The sequence below is a fragment of the Coptis chinensis genome, chromosome 6 (genome assembly GCF_015680905.1).
Source record: "Coptis chinensis isolate HL-2020 chromosome 6, ASM1568090v1, whole genome shotgun sequence".
In the NCBI taxonomy this organism is placed as follows: Eukaryota; Viridiplantae; Streptophyta; class Magnoliopsida; order Ranunculales; family Ranunculaceae; genus Coptis; species Coptis chinensis.
The window spans coordinates 96,529,484-96,547,893 of NC_141461.1; the positions used below are offsets into that span (position 1 = coordinate 96,529,484).

General features: G+C 40.5%; 1 protein-coding gene across 1 annotated transcript in view; it reads left to right on the forward strand.

Moving 5' to 3' along the window:
* Nucleotides 1-18,216, forward strand: part of LOC147495804 (bifunctional fucokinase/GDP-fucose pyrophosphorylase-like) — a 46,057-nt gene extending 27,841 nt beyond the window's left edge. Inside the window, exon 4 of the transcript XR_015197728.1 lies at nt 17,910-18,216. The gene's annotated coding sequence lies outside the window, so the exon portion shown is untranslated. The remainder of the gene's footprint in view (nt 1-17,909) is intronic.
* Nucleotides 18,217-18,410: the final 194 nt, after the last annotated feature.

Below are 18,410 nucleotides of genomic sequence, written 5' to 3' on the forward strand. Positions count from 1 at the left end.
TGGATATCGATTAAGATGGTGTAGGTTCACCCAAAAAAATATACTACATTCTGAATAAACACAATGGTAGAACTAGAGTTGAATATTTCAAATTTGTCGAAATTTCATTATTTTTTCCAAAAATTGGAATTATGGGCGAAATCTAGTATATTCCGACAAGATTTCAAAATATAATTATTTCGACCCTACATTGATATTTAGAAACCATTTTGTTTTTTAAAAAATCAAAACATTTGGGCGGAATTCTTAGATTCCGTTCGAAATCATGAACACTGGGTAGAATTCACCCCGAAAACTAGCTTGCAAGGTGAGATGAGGGTACCCAAGTATATTTATTAATTCACAAACGCATACTAAAATTACTGGTAGTGTCTTTAGTTATTGTTGCCATGTGAGATGCACAACTCCTCGATCCATTAGCAACACCAATTGTCTGAAGAACAATTGAAAAAGAATGAAAAATTATATTACAATGACTTAACTTTGTTTCCTGATTACAACTTGTATTTATACTAAATTGAAATTTGTTATAACTAACAATGCTGACGTGGAACAATCGATTCTGAAAAATAACAAACAAACAAACTTCTAACTAATCATCTTTGATGTGGAGTCTTCTAGAATCTTCATATTGTGATCTTCTCTATTACCCTCCCTCAAGCTGAAGGGAGAATCTCTCACTTTGAGCTTGTATATGAACTCCTGAAATCAATGAGTAGCAAGCCCTTTTGTGAAGACATCATGTTGTGAATAATTAACTGCGGAAACAACGTTATCCACACCAAATGGATCAATCCTACACAAAGATTGATCTTTCTCAATAGACAAGACTTCAACACCCTCCAAGCAATATCCCAACACTTCTCAATATCAAATAACAAGCATATGAAATAAAACAATCAATGTAAAAGAAGAACAAACCACAAGGCGAGATATATATCGTGGTTCGGCAATTTGCTTACGCCCACACCGCGAGTTCCAAGCTTTACTAGATGTCCGAGTAACGATTACAAGTCTCTCTCAATTCACTCACAAAGAATAAACACTCAACTCACAAAGAATTGTTCTCTTGTAATCACTCTCTTTCTTGGTTTTGGAAAAGTTAGGTTTTCCAAAAGACTGATTTTGTTTTTATACCAAAAAACCAAATTTCGCGGTTACTGTAGCGAAGCCCACGGAGAAAAAGCACGGCGGGTACTTCTACTGAAGGGTGGCGAAGCGGTCGCTTTCTTTGGCTGGTCGCTTAAAACATTGGAGGCATGGCGCTGGTCGCTTCACTCACTCGAAAGCGGGGCTCGATCGAAAAAAAAGAAATTTTCTCTACATTCTCCACCTCGGTGAGGTTTTAACACATAAAACCAAGCCGAACACATCCAAAGAAGATCACATCCGGTAGGAACACCTCCAAAGAAGGAAGAGACTTCGCGCAAATAAACCCCCTGGCGGCTATATGCCCACACAGGGCTCTTTCAAACATGTAGGATTTGGAGCAAGTCCAAAAAGCGATGTTGGAACTTAACTCCGGTGACAACTTTCACAAGATATCGGCCAGGATTGTCATGGGTGTCTACTTTCTCAAGTGCAACATCACCATCCTCAACGACGACATCCCGTATAAAGTGATAACGGACATCAATATGCTTGGTCCGACCATGATGAACTTGGTTCTTCGCCAAATGAATAGACACTCGACTATCACAATACCGCAAAGAACATTACGCTTTCGATACCCAAATCACCTAGAAGACCTCGAAGCCATAGTGCCTCTTTTTATTTGCCTCTTCTACCACTGCCATATACTCACCTCGGTAGTAGATAGAGCAAATCAGAAAGCTTGTAGCATAGACCTCCAACTAACCGGTGCACCATGCATCATAAACACATAACCGGTGTCGATCGTCGTCTATCTAGATCACCGCATAATCGGAATCCACAAACCCACCGACATAACAAGTGCCTCCACCATAAGCTAATCCCACATCCAAGGTACCGCTTCAAAGTACCTTAGTACCCATTTCACTGCCTCCCAATCTTTGCTTCCTAGGTTTTGCCATATACACCTTTTTACAACACTAATCGCATGGAAATGTCCGGGCGGTGCGCACCATATAGCATACATCAAACTACCCACGGCACTTGCATAAGGAACATTAGCCATATGCTTTTGTTCCTCCACCGAACTAGGAGAGAACTTAGCTGAAAGCCTAAAATGCCCAGCTAAAGGTGTAGAAACCGACTTTGTACTCTCCATACCAAAACATGAAATTACTTTATGAAGGTATTTCTTCTGAGATACAACTATCCGTCGCTTCTTCCTATCTCTGTCAATCTCCATGCCCAGTATCTTCTTGGCTCCACCTAAGTCTTTCATCTCAAACTCAGAGCTAAGTTGAGATTTCAACTTGTCTATCTCCACCATGCTTTTGGAAGCAATAAGCATGTCATCCACATAAAGCAGGAGATAGATGAAGTCATTACCACGAAGCCTTCTAAAGTAGACACGCGGCGATCATACTTACTTGCCCGGTTGTACTCATGTTGCATCATGAATGTGTCAAAGTCAAAGCGCTTGTACCATTGCAGGCGTTGCTTTAACCCATACAAAGGTGACCGATTCAATTTGCATACATGATCTTCTTTTCAAGAACGACAAACCCTTCAGGTTGTCTCATATAGATCTCTTCTTCCAAGTCCCCATGCAAAGAAAGTTTTTCACATCAAGTTGCTCTAACTCCAAGTTGAAGTGAGCAACTAAACTCAACAACACACCGAATGGACGTATGTTTGACCACCGGGAAAATACCTCATTGTAATCGGCGCCTTCCTTACGTGAAAAACCCTTTGCTACCACTCTTTGCCTTGTACCCGATCTTTGTCGGACTCGGGGAAGGACCTCTTTCTTCGAACACCCATTTGTTTGCCGATAGTCCTTTTGCCGCTTTGGCAATAAGACTAGGTCCCATGTGTGATTTTTTATCAAAGCGATTCCATCTCTGCTTGCATAGCTACCAACCAATCTCTGTAATGAGCATCTCTAACAGCTTCCTTGAAGCTATCTGGCTCATCATCTTCGATATTCAGTGCATATGCCACTAAATCCACCTGACCATAGTGTTTCACCGGCTTCTCATGCCCATACTTGTGCACTTCTTTAACTTGTCTCTGTGGCCTAGGGTCAGCCACTACAAGTTGCGGATGCTCATGCTCTTCTTCCCCGGCTTTGTGGTTCCATGATTTGGTACCTCATCATGATCCGGTCATCTGGCGCGTCATAACAACTCAAGCTCGGTGGCGAACCCATATGGACTCACCATTACGCCCGGTACTTCCCAGAACTTCATCAAAGATAACACCTAAGTCTCATCAAAGGTAACATCTCTGGCGACCCGGGAACTTGTGGTCTTCTAGACACCACAATCAGTATCCGCTTTACCCCATTTTAAACTAAAGAATATGGCCTTCTTAGCTCTAGGATCTAGCTTGTTGTCCCTCACATGGTAGTAAGTCAGTCGATCCAAACACTTTCGCAAAAATACTATAATCACCGGGTTACGACCACACCTCATAAGGTGTCCCCGCAATCTATAGCTGGTAATCGGGTGACCTATTAATGCAGGTAACACGCCATGGACACCGTGATTCCGCCCAATACTCTTTGCCTGGGGACCGGCATTAGACAATAAACATCTTGCTCTTTCAAGCAAAGTTCTATTCATCCTCTCTGCCATTCCATTCTCGTGGCGTGCTTTTATATCCGATTAATGCGGCAATTCCTGTAGCGCAAGAGAACTCTTGGAAAGGTCCATAGGTATACTCAGATTACCATTGTCGGGCCAGTAATGTCTTTACCTTCCTATCCGTGCGATTCTCAACCCTTGCCTTCCACTTCTTAAATGTCTTAAACACTTCATCTTTCGATTTCATCATATACACCCACACATACGAAGTATGATCATCAATGAATGAGACATAATAGCGGTTACCTCCTTGGAAGCCACCGGAGGGTCCCCAAACATTCAGATGCACATAATCAAGGATGCCTCGCTGTCGTGTGCTTGCTTGACTTGAACTTGACTCTCAGATCGCTTCCCATAGACGCAATGCTCACGGAACCCCATACTTGGCTTCTTCAAGTTCTTCAAGAACCCTCGCCAGACAACTCGGACAAAACCGCTTTTCACTTTCATATGCCCTAAACGCGTATGCCACATCTTAGTGCACTCGGAATCATTACTACATGCACCCACGCTACATCGCTTATCACCGTACTACCAATCGTGAGTATACAAGGTTCCATATTTTTGACCCTTCATAACAACTAAAGAGCCATTAACAATATTTAGGACTCCACCTTCGCCCACAAAACTTATGGCCTTTGGAATCCAAGGTACCAAGAGAAATAAGACTTTTCTTTAGCTCGGGGAACATGTCTCACATCGGTTAGAGTCCTCACTACACCATCATACATCTTGACCCAGTATAGTTCCGATTCCTACCGCCTTTACAAGCAACGCCATTACCCATTAAAACGGAACCACCATCAATGCTCTCATAAGAAGTAAACCACTTTCTATTCGGGGCACATATGATAGGAACATCCGGAATCAAGAATCCACCTCCGTTATATAGTCTTGTGTGGACACACAAAGACTCGAACTCATCCTCTTCGAGCTGAAGCATAATTTGCCTCAAATTTTACCTTACCTTTCTTCTGACCATCTCTCTTGTTCTCTTTCTTCGGGTGAGGACAATTACTTGCGTAATGTCCTTTTTCATTGCAATTGTAGCAATGTACATGTTTTAAAGGCTTCTTTGACTTGGACCTAGAATTATCATTACTTGAATAATTCCGTTCGATCGAATTTCCTCTTGCCACTAGCCCCGACTTGCATCAATGCTATTCTCTACACGTGTCTTCTTCATTAACTTATAAGAAAGAAGTGCACTCGAACTTCGTCAAGATCGACGACTTCTCTGTTCATGAATGTAGTCATTAGATGCTCATAGCTTTCTGGCAAGGAGAATATTAAACATGCCGCTTGATCCTCATCATCCATCTTCATACCAACATTCAAATAATCCGCTAGACGTCGACGGAACTCACTAACGTGCTCTTGCATCGTTGAACCATCGACCATTATGTACCGATAAAGACGCTTTTTAAGGTACATCTTGTTCGTCATGCTCTTGGTCATATACATAGACTCTAGTTTGAGCCAAATACCGGCAGCGGTATTTTCTCCCATCACACTATACATGACCTCATTAGCAAGACATAACCGGATTGATGAACAAGCCTGAAGATCGAACTCTTCCCAATCATCATTACTCATACTTTCCGCCTTAGATTTAATCCCCTTCAAAGCCTTGTGCAAACCTTGTTGGATGAGGATGTCCTTTACTTGGACTTGCCAAATCCCAAAGTTATTCTTCCCATTAAACTTCTCTACTTCAAACCTTGTGTTTGACATCTTGGGAGCCATCTTTCAAGTTACACACAATAACCCAAAAGAAACGGTTTCACCTCGAATTTAATCGAACACCTTGTCTACACAAATTTTTAGTACTAAACTCAAAATCCTAGGTCGTATACCTACGCCTCGATACCAATTGTTGTGAATAATTAATCTGCGGAAACAACGTTACCACACCAAACGGATCAATCCTACACAAAGATTGATCTTTCTCAATAGACAAGACTTCAACACCCTCCAAGCAATATCCCAACACTTCTCAATATCAAATAACAAGCATATGAAATAAAACAATCAATGTAAAAGAAGAACAAACCACAAGACGAGATATATCGTGGTTCGGCAATTTGCCTACGTCCACACTGCGAGTTCCAAGCTTTACTAGATGTCCGGAGTAACTGATTACAAGTCTCTCTCAATTCACTCACAAAGAATGAACACTCAACTCACAAAGAATTGTTCTCTTGTAATCACTCTCTTTCTTGGTTTTGGAAAAGTTAGGTTTTCCAAAAGACTGATTTTGTTTTTATACCAAAAAACCAAATTTCAATGTTATTCTTGAATGGGCCCATGGAGAAAAAGCTCGAAGGCGGGCGCCTCTACTGAAGGGGAAGCGAAGGTCGCGCTTCTTTGGCTGGTCGCTTAAAACATCGGAGGCATGAGCGCTGGTCGCTTCACTCGAAGCGCTTCCCTCGATCGAGAAAAAATGAAAATTTTCTCACATCGGCTATTTGATCGAAGAATGCATACATACCGAATTCGAAAGTATCTTACTAGTAACTAGTTCCGCGAACGTAATGATAATCCACTTCCGGATGTTTTGTTCGAGCATGAAAAATAGGATTATTAGAAAGAGAGATGGCACTCGATGTTATCACACCATAGAAGAGGTGGAGTCTTCATTGGAATCTGCAAGTCTTTAAGAAGAATACAAAGCCGGAAAGTTCGGGATGTCGTGTAAGCAAGACTTCTATACTCGATTCTCAGATTGGACCTTGCAATGATGGTTTGTTTCTTAGCACACCAAGAAATAAGATTGTTGCCATAATATATGCAGAATCCTATAGTTGATCTTCTATCCGAAGGGACGACCTCCCCAATCGACATCGGAATAAGCGGTAATATCAAATATTCCTTTAGTAAAAAGAATTCCTTTGGTAAGTGTACCTTTTAAGTATCCGAGAACTCTTTTGACAACATTCATATGAAGTGAAGTAGGAGCATGTATAAATTGTTTAAGCCGATTGATTGAAAAAGGAAATGTCCGGTCCGGACTAGGTTAAGTCTTGAAGAGCACCAACCACTGATCGATATTCCTGGGGATCAGTTAGAGTTTCACCACTGTGAGGATCAAGTTTGAGTGATGTAGAGCAAGGAGTTGAACATGGTTTAGCATCCAACATCTTTGATTTGTCAAGCAAATCATAAGTATACTTGTCTATGATAGAAATAATCCTTGATTATTTCTTTTAACTTCCATGCCTAGAAAAAAAAATGAACAGAGCCAAGATCTTTTATTGCAAAAGGAGCACTCAACTGTTGAATAAGTGAAGTATAGAAACCTCTAGAATCACCAGTAACTAATATATCATCAACATAGACAAGGACATAAGTAGTTGTATGATCCATTATTCTAATAAAAAGAGATGGATCAGCCTTGGATAGAATAAAACCTAGAGAAAGCAATGCCTTGATCAATTCTTCATACCAAGCACGTGGTGCTTGTTTCAATCTGATTTTTGCAACTTGCAAACATAATGAGGTTTCTCCAAATCAACAAATCCATGTGGCTGAGCCATATATATATATCCTCTTTTAAATGACCATGCGAAATGCATTTGAGACATCAAGTTGCTTAATGTCCCAATCTTTTTGAACTGCTATAGATAGAATCATTCGATGGTTGAAGGTTTTGCTACTGGATTTGAATGTATTAGTGAAATCAACTCCAAACTTATGATTAAATCCCTTTAGCTACAAGTCTAGCTTTAAATTTTTCAATGCTTCCATTAGCCTTTTGCTTCAATCTAAAACCCACTTGTTTTTAACCACATTTTGTCTCCATTGTCGGGGAGGAACTAGAATCCAAGTTTTGTTATGAAGTAAAGCATTATACTCTGTAGCCATGGTCTGCTCTCAATTTGAATCTTTACATGCTTCATTGTAAGTGGTTGGGGTTTTAGGCAAGTTCTTTAATGAAACCGATAGAGTCAGTAGGGAGAGGATGTTTAGTGGTAGTGTAAGCTTTTAGGTTTTGAAATGCCATTTTGGATCAAGTCCGCATTTGATGTGCATTAGAGATTTGGAATGATAGAATCGATAGATGTAGAAGTGGAATGTTGAAGAGACTCATTAAGAACAGATGCGTAAGGAGAAGTATGTAGAGAATCATGATAATGATGAACGGGAAGTTTGATAAATGAAGTTAAAGTGTCGAAACTAGAGAAGCATCTTGAGAAAACACTTTGGACTTGTAAGGAAATTCATATTCATTAAAGATAACATGTCCGGATATATAAATTTTTTCCGGTTGTAGGATCCAAACAGTTATAACCCTTGTGATTAAAACTGTAACCTATAAAGACACAATGTTTGCTTCTCGATAATGTCTAATTTACTTTCAGAATAAGGTCTTAACCAAGGAAAACAACTACAGCCATAGACTTTTAAGAAAGAGTAGTTTGGAGGTTGTTTAAACAATTTTTCATAAGGACAAGAGTTTTGAAGTGATGCTGATGGAAGTTTATTGATTAAAAAGGCTGCAGTATGAACAACTTCTAACCAATATTGACAAGGAAGATGAGATTGGGATAAAAGTGTTATGGTCATCTCTAGAAGATGTCTATGTTTTCTCTGTTGGAGTTATCCCTCACATGAGGAGAGAAACTGGAGCTGGACAGAAACGGGCGAACTCGACATCGCCCTGAAGTCGAGCCCAGCCAGAGGAGGCGCCGAGTTCCAAGAATATTGGCGACCAGCGCTCGAGTGAAGCGCCACCCAATTTCCAGTTCAGTCTTGGCGACTTCGCTCGAGAGGGAGGCCAGCCTTCGATTTAATTTTGTGGGCCTTGCTACTTACGATTACATGAAATTTGGTTTTGGAGATAAAACCAAAAATCAAGGTTTTGGAAAAACCTAACCAAACAAGTCGGAAAGGATTGGAATCCGGACTAAAACAAAGAGAGATAACCTTTTACGAGATACAACCACAAAAAGAGATAAAGTGATCTAGTAAGGTGAGAGACCGAAAAGAGAGATTGTAATCTTCCTTTCCACTTTATTAAGAACCGGCTCTTGTGGAAGTAGGCATCATTGGCGAACCACGGTAAATCTTTGTGTTGTGGTTTGCTTTTACCGCTTTACATTATTATCACATTTGTTAATAGTTGTTTAGTGAGTTGGGCATGTTAGTATAGGTAGTTTGTGATATTTGAGATTTATCTGGAGTTGAAGTGTGTTCATACAAGTTATCTGTGTAGTGGGGGAACCGATTGGTATTGGTATAATCACCCAACAAGTGGTATCAGAGCCTTGGTTAGAATAGCCTGGGGTGTTATCCGAATCTTGGTCGGCGGTGTTTGACCGAAATTCCCGAGAGAAGATTTGAGGTTAAAATAACTTGTAGAGATGGACCATTCCGTGAACACTCGCATGATGAGTCTGAATAGGAAGAACTACACCATCTGGAAAGCCAAGATGGAAGACTTGCTATACTGCAAGGACTTGGCACTTCCCATTGAGAATGAGGGAGTAAAACCCGTAAAAAAGGATGAGGTTTGAAGCGGGAAAAAGCTTGACGAAGCGATTGGATACATTCGACAAATGGATTGACGACGGTGTCTTTCACCATGTGGCCCAAGAGACTACTGACCTTTTAGTCTATGGAAGAAACTTCGAAGACCTTTATGAGAGGAAGTCGGGTGGAAACAAAGTGCTAGTCGTTAAGAAGTTTGCGAACCACGAAGTACCAAGAAGGTTCTTCAATGTCCGAAAGCATCTTAATGAAGTACGTAATATCATCAATCGGATGCATTTGATGAAGATCAATTTGGGAGACGAAGTTGAGGCTTTGTTTCTATTAGGCTCTCTACCCGAAAGTTGGGAGACATTAGCGGTTTCTACATGGAGCGACCAAGGATGGAATTGTTACCATGGAGATGGCTACCACGCCTTTGTTGAATGAGGAGACTAGAAGGAGTGCAAGCAGCGACTCTTTCTAACTTCGAGGTCCTTTTCACGAGAAACGGGGAGAGGTCGGGCGAAAAACCATCTCGCTCTAGAGGTGATGACGTAAGTAAATCTAGGGGTGAAGCTAGAACTCCTAAGGCGTAGAGGGCAATGTTACTATTGTGCCACCAAAGGCCACTTCGGATATGAGTCTGAGAATCGAAGAGATGAGAAGAATAACCGTGGTACATGAAGACATGGTGCGAGGAACGGAAACACTGGCAGAGATACTACCGCACTAGTCGGCGACTGAGTGGGAATTGTGGTCGATTGTGGTGTGTCTTTGTCTTAGTACCTCATGTCGTCGATACGAGTGGGTGATAGATACAGAGCATCCTATCACGTCACAATCGCCTGGGGATTCTTCACTACCTACACCGTGGTGAATATGGTGAAGTGAGGATGGGGTAACGATGGAGTCTCGAAAATTATAGGCATTGGAGATGTTCATATAGAAACCAATGTCGGCTACACCTTGACACTTCAAGGATGTAAGACATGTCCCCGACATACGGTTAAAGCCTAATTTCGGCCGAAATTAGATGACGATGGCTTTGTAAACTTCGTTTGGTAACGGGTATGGAAACCGAAAGCAGGGTTCCATTGTAGCGGCGGAGGGAAAGAAAATCTTGCTCTCTTTACAAAACACGAGGCTAGTTTGTGTAAAAGCGTAAGCGAATCTGTGCGAAAAAACTTCATCCATCCGAATCAGGCCTGAGAGACCGTGGTCACATGGGCATAAAAGGGATGGAAATTCTTGCTAAGCAAAAGGTCGCGTGCATACATTAAAGGTACACATTTAAATACGTGTACTCACCGTTTGGTAGGAAAGCAACACCGGGTGTCTTTCCAAAGATTCCGTCTCCACGAAAAGGACAATCGTCCCCTCGAGCTAGTGCACACAAACTTATGTGGTCCTATGAGAGTGAAGTCCCACCGGGGAGCCGTTCTTACTTTGACATTCATGATGATGATGTCAAAAGAAAGATATGGGCCTATAGTCCGAAGACCAAGGATGAAGTACTTGGCGTGTTTGAGAAATTCCACAAAGATGGTGGAAAGAGAGACCGGAAGTTGTTGAAGTGTATTCGCCGGATAATGGGGGTGAAATACATTGGGCCATTTGAAGAGTATTGCCGAGTCATGGGATTCGTCATGAAGCGCACCGCCCCCCAAGACACCGCAAATGAATGGAATAGCGAGAGAATGAACCGCACCATTGTAGAGGATGAGATGCATGCTATCTCACTCTAAGCTACCTAGAAACTCTTGGGTAGAAGCAATGCGTATGATGCGTAGTGCATGTGATCAACCCGTCACCCGAGAAAGCCTCGAATAGTGATTATCCGCAGAGAGTATGGTCGGCGCGAGATGTTGATTATGGATACTTGAGGTATTTGGGTGCGGGCATTTGTGCATATTCCGAAGGATGAGAGATCCAAGCTTGATGACAAAGCCAAGCGGCATTTTTCGGGTTATGGAGATGAAAAGTTTGGTTACAAACTCTATGATCCGATTAACAAGAAGGTAATCCGAAGTCGAGATGTTGTGTTCTTAGAAGACCAAACCATAGCGGACTTTGAGGAGGGTGAAAGCTTCTGAGGCTTTTCAAAGAATGATCTTGTTGATTCGTAACCGAAGTTCCCTACCGTGGAACGTCTGAAGAAGGCATTGAGAATCTGAGAGAACCATGAGTTTGAAGCTTCGTGATGAGAATCCTATTGCTCATGATGGGATAGAACCTATTGGTATAGAAGATGCAGATGAGATGCATGAACCACCACCGAGCAAGCGAAGTATGCATCCTCCCAAGCCTGCAGGCATGCGGATGGGGCAAGAGGTCCGACGGAGGGAGAATAGCTTCAACCGGTATCCACCACATACGTCACGTCTTACTATCGGATGGTGGAGAACCTATGTACTATCAAGAGGCACTTGAAGGTACAGACAAAGAAAAGTGGTTGAAGGCCATGCATGACGAGATGGATTCTTTGCATAAGAATCACACTTATGAGTTAGTTGAGAAACCCACAGGGAGAAAAGTTCTCAAGAATAAGTGGATATACAAAGTCAAGCATGAGGAGAACAATCCTCACCTAAGGCACAAAGCTCGCCTTGTTGTGAAGGGATTTGGTCAAAGGAAAGGGATTGACTTTGATGAGATTTTCTCTCCTGTAGTGAAGATTTCTCTCCTGTAGTGAAGATGACTTCTATCCGGGTGGTATTGGGTATGGCCGCAAGTATGAACCTAGAGGTTGAGCAGCTAGATGTTAAAAGCGACTTTTCTTCATGGAGACCTTGAAGAAGATGTCTACATGGACCCGGCCCGGAGGGTTTGAGGTCAAAGGCGAGGAGCACCTAGTATCAAGTGATAAAGAGCTTGTATGGGTTGAAAAAAAGCACCGAGACGATGGTACATAAAGTTTGATTCCTTTATGGCGAAGCAAGGATACAAGAAGTCCGCCCGATCATTGTCGCGTTTGTTCGAGATTTCGGATGGGGATTTCATAGTGCTTTATTCTTTGTATGTGGATGATATGTTGATAGTTGGCCCAAACATCAACAAGATATCCAAGTTGAAGAAAAGACTTGAGTAAGTCCTTTGAGATGAAGGATTTGGGTCAAGCAAAGCAGATACTTGGGATCGCGGATCACCGTGATGAAAAGAGTGGGAAGTTGTGGCTTTCAAGAAAGCTACATTGAAAGGTGTTGAAGAGATTCAACATGGATCAAGCCGGGCCGGTCGGTTAATCCGCTTGGTGGCCAATTCCGCATGACCAAAGAGATGTGTCCTAAGGGTGAGCATGAGCGAGTCGATGGAAAAAGATTCCCTATGCATCCGATGGGCGCTTTGATGTATGCCATGGTGTGTACTAGACCGGATATTGCTTTTCGCCGTTGGGGTTGTAAGCGATTTACATCAAATCCGGGTAAAGAACATTGGGAAGGTGTTAAGTGGATATTGAGATATCTCAAAGGCACTTCCAAATCATGTTTGTGCTTTGGTGGAAGTAAGCCCTTACTTGAAGGCTACACCGATGCGGAATATGGCGGTGATGTTGACTCGATGAAGTCCACCTCCGGTTATCCGGTTACTTTTGCGGGGGGGAGCGGTTTCTTGGCAATCTAAGTTGCAAAAGTGTGTTGCCCTCTCCACTACTGGTTTGTATATTGCGACCCAATCGAAAGTGTTGCAAAGAGTTGCTATGGATGAAGAGGTTCTTCGACGAACTAGGGCTAAAAGCGAAAACAGTAGTTACATGTGATATCGAGGCGCCATCCACTTGAAAGCAAGAATCCGAAGTTTTCATTCTAGATCCAAGCACATACATGTATGCGTTATCATCGGATTAGAGAAGTACTTTCGAAGACAAGCATTTGTGTATCGAGAAGATCCATACCGACAAGAACGGGTCGGATATGATGACCAAAGTCTTACCGAAAGGTAAGTTTGATGTTTGTTGTCTTATTCTTGGAATGGCGGCCGACACTCCTCCCGATGATTTGGCAATTGCATGGAGGTATCCCCTCCACCGTTCGGGAGGGAGATTGTTGAGTTATCCCTCACATGAGAGAAACCGAGCCGATTTAAACAGGCTTAACTTCGACATCGCGAGTCGAGTCGAGCGCCCGCCAGCTTCGAAAGTTCCAAGAATATTGGCGAGGCGACCAGAGCGAGAGTGGCCCAGCGGCCAGGCTTCAGTCTTGTAGCGACTTCGCTCGAGAGGAGGAGCGCCAGCCGAGCATAATTTTGTGGGCCTTGCTACAAGATTCCGCGAAATTTGGTTTTGGAGATAAAACCAAAAATCAAGGTTTTGGAAAACCTAACCAAACAAGTCGGAAGGATTGGAATCCGACTAAAACAAAGAGAGATAACCTTTACGAGATACAACCCTCAGAAAAAGAGATAAGAGTGATCTAGTAAGGTGAGAGACTGAAAAGGAGAGATTGGAATCTTCCTTCCCACTTTATTAAAAACTGGCTCCTGTGGAAGTAGGCATCATTGGCCGAACCACGGTAAATCTTTGTGTTGTGGTTTGCTTTTACTGCTTTACATTATTATCCGTTTGTTAATAGTTGTTTAGTGAGTTGGGCATGTTAGTATAGGTAGTTTGTGATATTTGAGATTTATCTGGAGTTGAAGTGTGTTCATACAAGTTATCTGTGTAGTGGGGGAACCGATTGGTATTGGTATAATCACCCAACATTCTCTTAACTATGCCATTTTGTTGAGGAGTGTGAGCACAACTAAACCCGATGACCAATGCCGAAAAAAAGATAAGAATGATTGAAACTTGGAACTAGTAAACTCCCCTCCACAATCAGTTCTTATACGTTTTATTTTACAATCAAGAATATTTTCAATGTAAGATTTGAATTGAACAAAGATAGCAAAGAAATCAGATTTTAAAGAAATGGGAGAAATCCAACAAGATCGGGTGAAGTCATCAACAATAGTAACAAAATATCTACATCCAAATGTGGAATATACTAATGAAGGTCTCCACAAATCAAGATGTACAAGTTGAAGACAAGTACAACTCTTTGAAACAGAAGGAGAGAATGGTAGTCTATGACTTTTGGCTAAATGACAGTCATTACAAAAAGCAAGTAGATTAAGTACTATGTTGTACAACCGACTTATTTTTTATCTGAGCGTGATGCGGAGTAGAAGAAGAAGGATGTCATATTCTTTGATGCCAAATAGAAAAGGAAGTTTTGTTCTTTGAGAAGAGTGATGGTGAAGGTGATGGAGATGAGGTATGACTTTCGTGAAGGGATAGAGCCCTTTCTCACATTTCCCATGAAAAAGAATCTTAAGGTTGCATTGTCCTTAACAATGAAACCATAAGAATTAAAAGTTAGTGATCCGAAAGCAGTGATTATCAGTGACAAACTTGTGCATAGACAAGAGATTGTGTGTCATTTGAGGGACATGCAAAATGTTTTTCATATTAAAACATGATGAGGCATTATTATGATGGAATAAAGAATTTCCAGTGTTTGGAATTGTCAAACCTTGACCATTGCCAACAAGCACTTTATCCTTTCCTTATTTGTAGGAAGCATGAGATCTAATATTATTCAGATTAGGTGTGATATGATGGGAAGCACCAATATCAGCATACCTTCTTGGAGCAGGAGAACTCTGAGAAGCATAGTTGGCCATTAGAAGCATAGATGCAGAATAACTTGTTGAAGCATTTGGAGCTGAATGCTTATAGCTTGAAAAAGCAAAATTAGTAATTGGATAGCCTATATTATGATGACTAGAGAAAGCATTTGGAGCTGAAGTCTGATAGCTTGAAGAAGCAAAATTAGCAGTTGGATAGCCTGTATTCTGATGACTAGAGGAAGCATAAGATGAGTCTATATAAGGATAATGATCATAACCAAACATATCAGTACTGTTATAATTCTGATCATATGCATTCTGCACATAATCTTGTTCAAGGCTATTCTGATCATAACTTCCAACATTTGAATCATAGCCAACAATATTAGATTGATCAAAACCAACTTCATTTTGATCTCTAGTATAGTTATCTTTGGTCAAAACCACCATTTGAATCAAAAAGTAGGATTGAAATCAGTAGTTGCAGAATCATGAATATTGGCTAGCATGGCAAGTTTTGCGGGTGGAATCTTGCACATAATAAGCATGACTCATTCTGTGATGACAATCTATAGCCAGATGACCTATTTTCCCACAAACTTGACACCGCGAGTCTTTGTGATTGATTTGAAAAAGTACCCTGCATATGATTTCCTCTAAAGGTTGTAGACCTTGCTGGCATATAATTTCCTCTGGAATATCCATAATTTCCTCTAGTACTGTAAGTGTTATTCAATCCATGATTTGTATATTGATTTAAGCTTGAGTGTCCACTGTAATAACCTCTATTCCCTGAATTATTTCCCTTGAATGAACCTCTATTAAACTGAAATTGACCTTGATAATCCCTTGTGATTGAGAAAGCATGTGAAATGACATCAACTACTTAAGCACTGTGGGCTTCTTCAACTGATAGATCTTCACTGAGTAGCAAACCATGTAGCTCATCAGAAGTAACTAGTTGTTGTCTGATGCTAATTGAAGTAACAAATGGTTTATACTCAGTATTCAATCCTCTTAACATGTGAAAAACTTAATCCTCATCAGTAACAGGGGATCCCGGCAGCCGAGGCATCTGCTACTTGCTTAAGATTTTGCAAATAAGCAGAAATGCTTAAATTTCCCTTCTTCTGAGCTTGTAACCTTGCTTTGAGTTGCATCACATGAACAGTAGATATTGTTGCAAAACGTTTCTCTAGAGTATTCCATAATTCATATGAATAAGCTACTCCAACTACATACGACAATACTTCTATAGACAACGTAGCATTTAACCAAATCAACAAAGTTTGATCTCGTCGAATCCAATCAAAATAAGCTGGATTAACTTGATTTGTGAGAACACCTCTAGCATCAATCAAATACTGATATGGACATAACTCTCTTCCACTAACTAGCTCTAGAAGATTAAAATTTCTAAGAATAGGCTTGAATATTGATTTCCACAATATATAGTTTGTTCTATCTAGTTTGATTGAAACTAAATTGCATATATTCTGAAAAGAAAGGTTTTGAAACGAGCTTACAGATGGATTTTGATATTGAGCAGAAGAAGAATCATTTGACACCATTGTAGGTAAAGTATTGAACTGATTGCTTGTGAAAGCATGATTATGATGATTGCTTTGCATCGAAGGTAGTTGATTTTGATTCTGAGCATGATTTTCATTTTGAATCGAAGGTAGTTGATTATGATTTTGAGCATGATTGTTGTTTTGAATCGAAGGTAGTCGATTCTGATTACTTTTGCCATTGTTGAAGATTCAAGAACACAGATTCAAGAAAATGTTGAGTTTTGATGATTTACACCAAAATTCAAGAACATAGATTCAAGAAATGTTGAGTTTTGATGATTTACACCAAAGAAACGAAGTTATTGGTTAAGCAGCGGAATGATTGAATATTTTGATGGAAAAAAAATTAAGATTTGATAATCGATATGTTTTTCTCTTTCGAGCATTTGCTCCGATACCATGAAGAACAATTGAAAAAGAATGAAAAATTATATTACAATGACTTAACTTTGTTTTCTGATTACAACTTGTATTTATACTAAACTGAAATTTGTTATAACTAACAATGCTGACGTGGAACAATCAGTTACAACTAATCATGCTGATGTGGAGTCTTCTAGAATTTTCATATTGTGATCTTCTCTATTATTATCTATGTCTGGTACTATGGCCTCTGTCTAGGCAATGTAGAATTTCCAAATGCTATAGGTCAGTGTCTAACCCCAATCCATCCACAGTTCCACACAAGTAGCTAGTGTCACAATTTATTTTTATTTTTTTTCCTTTTCACTTTCTTTATTCTGCTAAAGGTAATATTAATTGGCAAAGGTAATATATATAGCTCACAATGATCGGACTATATATTCCTCCAAAAATAAATGATGGGACTATATAGCTACTCAGTGTTGGCCCTAAGCACAGACGAAACAGGCGGGTGGCTGGCCCCTGACTTTGGTCCAAAATTAGGGCCCCCTATGCTCAAACACTGGTCTGAGTTAGGCCCAAGCCCGATAAGGCCCCCACGGTAAGAACTCGCCTAGGGCCTCCCAAAACTCAAGGCTGCCCTTGCATACACTGAACCATATTTACCAAGGAGGAGGCGAGGAGCGGATATGGTACATCACCACGTTTTCCATGCAATATCCTTAACATAAGCACAACAAGAATGGGGAAGAACAACACTCTTTTCCGATTTCGACTACCATATTAAGATATATATACATCTAGGACAGACCATTGATGAAGAACCCTGAGACTGATTAATACTGATCTAAATCTCAACTCGAGGCCTTATTCGTACTTTTGGTATTCTTGATCAAGATCAACACTCTTTTCCAATTTTGACCACCATATTAAGATTGGCAAGACCATATATGAAGAACCCTGAGAGTCTGAATCTTGTTCTAAATCTCAACTCAAGCTTGGGACTTAGATCTTAACCTAGTTTACCTTATACACCTTGTGGTTATCGTTATTAATTAGTTAGTTGGTTGATGGAATGTCGTTGTTTAAGTTTGTTTTATAATTGTTTATATATAGTTTCTAAATTATCTTGTCTGTCATATCCCCTTTTGTGCAGCTCTCCCAGTCTATGCGCAGCTGTGTTACTTGGTTGTTTGTGTGAGACAGTTAAAGAATGATCTGAAACAAAGAACGATGGAGTTTTCTGAGACTTCATTATCTGTAACTTCAGCTCCCAGGTTGTTGTAATGGTCACAGGTTGCACTGAGTTTGTTCTTAACAAGTTCTCTGAAGAATTCTATACTGCATTTCATTTCTTTTTGGTACTCAACAATATTTTGTAGTATTCAGCAATGAACATTAGTTTGTTCTTAACAAGTTCTCTGAAGAATTCTATACTGCATTTCATATCTTTTGGTACCCAACAATATTTTGTAGTATTCAGCAATGAACATTAGTGATCTCATTCTGCTCAGTTAACTGTGTTTGGTGATAGACCAAAAAGTTGACCTCTCGCTTTTCACTGTGGATGTAGGGGCTCAATTCCGAAGTCGGTCACTCCGCATTGGTTGTTTCTTTTCTATATAATAATTAATGCCCTGCAACATTCTGTGTATTC